Genomic DNA, 5,170 nt, shown 5'->3' with positions numbered 1-5,170 from the left:
AAAATTATACTTGAGTTCAAGAAAGCACAAAACAATGTATCTAAAGCCAAATTTGTGGGATACCCTTTGACAGTCCTTCAGGGTGAGTTGATTAACTGCTTCAGGGCACTGTGGAAAATAGACTGTCTTCTAGGAAACAAGGAATTTACACAATATTTCAGTGTTTGCTGGAGCTAGAGTGTGCCGCCCTCTCCTCGAGCCCAGAACACACGCAGACAGGCTCGCATCCAAGAACCACACGGTGAAATGCCCTGTTATTTGGCGTCAGCGTCATTCGAGTTCTTGGGCAGGTCCTGGATTCTGGCTGCACCTCGTCTAACCACGGATCCTGATTCCACCACCCGAGGTTTGGAATTTGGGGGTAACCATGAGAACCTCACGTGGTTGTTGGGAACGTCACATGCCACAGAGGATGGGAAAGGATGTTAGGAACTACCATGAGCTACGTAGAGAAGGTATTGTCATGGATTTTCTTTTCCATTTCATCAGCCTGAAATGGCCTTTGCTATAATTGCAAAATAGTGATCTAACATGTCTCAATCTTTCATCTGTAGCCTGTTTGGCAGGGGTGTATGTGTGCTGGGGAGGGGGCGGGGCAGGGCAAAATGAGTGAAAAATACAATATTCTTATGATAGGACAATTCTTATCAGAGATATGACTTGTAAACTGTTGGCTGACGTTCACAGTGACAGATGACGGTAATGAAGAGAGAGCGATGTTTAAGGAGAAAGAAGCCAGTCAGCATCAGAGTTGCGTCAAATCAGCTGGAGAAGAACGCAGACTAACTTGTCTGATACTGGCCACCTGGTCCTGCTAAGTCCGCACTGGGGGCGCTTCCTTCTCCTCTCTGACTTTTAAGCTGAACTAACTACAGGAACTCTGCCAGAACATAGCATAGATGACAAACTTAAATTGGAATTATTTTCACGTATTTTTAAGTTATTTCCTAGGAACCAGAGAAACGAGACCTTATAAATTGGGGCAGCTGGCATGCTTGCTAAAAATCCATTTCTATATAATTGAGTTCATAAATATTAATTTTGCCTGTTCCTGATCTATTTTTGATGTCTTTTAAAGTTAGAAAAGTGCTTCATGTTGCTCACAATTTAGGAATTACTGACTCCCTTGGATGAATCCAGAATATTATTTCAGCCATTAGAATGTTTTCTTTGGAGTAGAGAAGTGTGCACGTGTGCACGTGTGTGTGTTTGCGAGAGACGAAGTGTGCGTGAAGTCGCAACACAGTTGGGCTCTGTTTTCCCCTCAAACTGGAGGATAAGGCTTTCTTCTGAAAGGACTTGCTTCCCCGAAGCCCACTTGCATGAAACCACGCCTTTAGTAAACACCAGCCTCGGAGTCCTGGCGGCCCCATCACCACAGAGAAAGGGAGAAGGGTAAGGAGCGACGACGCGCCTGAACTGCTCCTCTCCCGGGACCCTCCCTGTTATTTCTCAGCACAGTACGCACGCTGACAATCATGATGGTTTTCCAGGAAAGAAAAAAAGAGAGAGAGAGAGAGAAGTGAAAATCCTGCAGTGCTCCACAGCACATTGTGTCACTGCTAAAGACGATTTGCCTCCTTCGTAAACTTCTACATGTTTACGAAGGAGCCGAGATACCAGGCCGGGAGAATGAAGTGTTTGACACTAAAGTGGGCAGGTGAGGCAAGAGCCCTGGCTGAAGTTCAAGGAACTCGGGGACTAGCCCCAGCTCCCTCATTAATTTGCTCTTGTGCGCAAAGAAGTCACTTGACTCCAGGCCACTCAATGTGTTTCCTTGGCAGCGGTGAAGTATACCAGTGGCTTTCAACCGTTTTTAAGCAGCAAAACCCTTTCTTCAAATGACATCCTACATGCAACCCTAACGTACAGCGAAGTGACACCGTCTGCACATTTACCCCGAGCAAAGGGAGAGAGAGAGGAAGGGAGAAGAAGGAGGGAAGGGGGAGGGGAGCAAAGTTTTTGATTTTAACACAGGCAAATGTATCTATTTTTATCTTTTGTCACCCGTGCTTTGGGTGTACCTAAGTAAGCTTTGCCTAACTCAGAGTAAACCCTGTCCCTTATTTGAACAGAAGAGTAGAAGCGATCCATCTTTCCTGTCCAACTTTAATTCGCTTACTTATTTTCCTCAGTAGTGCTGCCCAGAGTAACTTTGAAGATGCCAACTCTGTCCCTGGGGGCTTTTGTACTCTAAGCTCAGCTGTAACTCTGGGAAAGAGCTGTAAGTATTGCCAAAGTTCGTGTGATAAACTGGGCTCAGAGATGTTGAGTGACCCACCCAGGTTCTCAAGGGCAATTAAGTGGTGGAACCAGGATGAATTAGATCGACACCCACCTCCATGCTATTTCCACTATCCCAGGAGGTCTCTGAACTGTAACCAGATCTGAATTCTGCCTTCACAAAGGAGTGGAGACTCTCTTGGGGACGACCTGCTGGAGATGCCACCATTCTACTTTCCCCACTGCCCCGAAGCAGGAGGGATGACAGCTCTTCCCATGACAGCCCCTGCCAACAATCAGAAACATTTCCCACTGACCGCACCATGCTCAAGTGGCACCACTACCAACCAAGAATGCATGAAACCAATTTCCATCCTGTTCTAGCATCTCAAAATCATCGCTCTTTCCTCCTGGGGACAGAAGGATATTTCAGGTCTCTACGCTTCTCCATTTTAGGCTGATCTTTGATTTCCAGATTTGGATGAAAAGTGAAGATTTAGATTCTGAAGATTATCTTTCAGATTCAAATCTCCCTGAAATAGCCATAATATCCTGACTTTGATCGTTTTCCTCCAGATTATTAAGATCTAATTCAAAAGCATGTCCTGTTTATCTATAATGTGGTTCTGTGTCACTGTGTAATTCTGATGGACATTTCCAAAATTCAGGACAAAATAATTCTGATTTCATATCTTTTGAGAGATCAGGTGAGATCAGGAACATTCTGTTCCTACTGAAAAGAATTGTCATAACTGGTGGCTTCTTAATAAACAGAAAGAAAAAAAGAAGTCGTAACAAAAGAAGCTAAGCGACCCTAATTCCACCCTGAGTACCTTTGCCTTTGTTCATGAAGAAAACAGAGAATCCAGCCCTCAAACAGCTAGAGGAGGCAGGGCTCCAACAGGAACAAACATACCAGGGCACCGGACAGCCAACAGCAGCATCGCCCTTTCCAGGACTGTGGGTACCACGTCAGCTGTACACTCCAGCATCCACAGAGGCCACTGTCAAAGCCAGTGATTCCTCAGCACAGACGGACTCAGAGATTCCAGAACTAGACCCCATGGGTCTTGGACAAATGTCTTCCAAGAACTCTCCCATCTCCTAATGTAATGGTGCTCTGAACACTCGGTTCTGAATCCCCCTACCACAGGATTAGCCTGGTAAGTTTTTAAAACCATAGTAACAAGACACTACATAATTACTGCCTCATTGCAGCCATTTCTTTGCCAGGAAGTCATATATTGTCTTTCCAAGACATTCTGATAAGCCCATTCACACAAGATTAAATACTTCCAGCCCAAAATGCCTATTATGCTTGAAAGACTGAGTAACAAGTGTAGGGAGTTGCAAAGCACACTGTGTAAACGGAATGCTTTAAAATTCACTAGAGGGTGCTTTAATTACACTAGCGTATCTAGAGTCTATGTATTTTTTTTTTTCAGTAAAATAGATTGTGGCACCATATGCAGTACAACTTTTGACTAATAGTGCTCAATAGAGGAATGTCAAGCCTGCAACTTACAATATTCTCATCTATATTAAATCAGTCTTTAATGTTTTTCTAATTTTCTTCCTAGCTTTATGGCCAGGACACTTTCCTACATCATAAGGGAACCACTAGTTGAAAATACACTGGTTCCTAAGAACTCAAAATCATGAAGTTAGCAGAACACGCAAAGGACTTTCCATTAGAAAGGGCAGGATTCTAGCGTCTCCATTTTAATACTCGCAGAGACTCCCTCCTTGACCAAACTTCAGTCAGACTACAAAGGAGTCTTTGTGCTCCTTCTCCCCTAGGCCTCAAGGTTGGCCTTCCAGGTCCTGAGCCAGTTTATCAAAGATCCTCACACCCTTGATTTCTGTCTTAGTCCATTCGGGCAGCTATAACAAAATACCACCATCTGGGGGTTTAAACAACAGAAATTCCTTTCTCCCCGTTCTGGGGGCTGAGAAGTTCAAGATCGAGGTGCCGGCAGATTCAGCGTCAGGTGAGGGCCTGCCACTGTGTCCTCACATGGTGGCAGGAGGAAAGTAGCCTTGGGGTCAGCAATCCCATTGGAAGGACATTAATCCCACTCTCGAGGCTCCACCTTCTTAACCTAATCACTTCCCAAGGGCCCACCTCCTAAAACCAGCACAGTAGGGGTTAGGATTTCAACATATGAATTTGGGGACACAAACATTCAGTCTGCAGCAATTTCTGATCAAATTCCTCTGCCCTTATCCCTGACATCTCAGTCCTCGGCTTACTTTTAGCAAGGATCCTGGTAGGACAGTTTAGCAAGAATGCCCCTGCCCTTCATGTGTCATTTTCCATCCCCGTCCCCTCACTCTGCTCCTTGGCTATCAATCCCCACTCAGCCTTGTATTCAGTGTGATTCAGTTTCTCTCTCCCCTACGGCAACAGTTTTGAGTAAAATCTGTCTTGCCCTTTTTAACAAGTGGCCCATGAATAACTTTTCTCTTTAGCAATACTATGAAACAGGTTTCAAGGTTGCCAGCTCATCACCTGAACTGCATTTTTAAAGTCCCACATCAACTTCCAAAGGGCCAGCATAATTAAAAAGTTTGCTTTCCAAGGCGTTCTCTCAGATTTACACAAAGCTGCTCCAGAAGCAGTACCAGCAGAGTCCTCTCTGCTCAGACACATTTGCATTTCTGAGCACCTCCTGTGTGCCCTGCATGGTGACAGGGGCCTCAACCATGGGCCTCCCCCAAAGGTGGCCCACTTGTGAGCTGTATGCAGTGCACCTGATCGATCCAGGGCGTGTCTAGAGTTTTGCCCACCTAGCTCCCTATCCTGCCACCCGTGTCATAGCTGTACTCTCAGTCCCCCTGGGAGGTTTGGGGGTGATCCCACTCACAGCCCCAGAGAGGGCATGTGCCCCAGAGCTCGACAATCAGAACATCCTACTTCCTGGCCAGAGTGACTGATTCAGGGATG

At 45.6% G+C, this 5,170-nt stretch overlaps 1 long non-coding RNA gene across 1 annotated transcript; it reads left to right on the top strand.

Moving 5' to 3' along the window:
• The first annotated feature begins 236 nt into the window (after positions 1-236).
• LOC111774682 (uncharacterized) lies at positions 237-3,785 on the top strand. Its single transcript, XR_002809797.2, has 2 exons — positions 237-455; positions 688-3,785. It is a non-coding gene; the product is annotated as an uncharacterized lncRNA (long non-coding RNA).
• Positions 3,786-5,170: the final 1,385 nt, after the last annotated feature.

Source organism: Equus caballus, chromosome 8 (assembly GCF_041296265.1).
Source record: "Equus caballus isolate H_3958 breed thoroughbred chromosome 8, TB-T2T, whole genome shotgun sequence".
NCBI lineage: Eukaryota > Metazoa > Chordata > Mammalia > Perissodactyla > Equidae > Equus > Equus caballus.
Note: the sequence above shows the minus strand (reverse complement) of the source record. Positions and strands in the feature narration are given on the sequence as shown.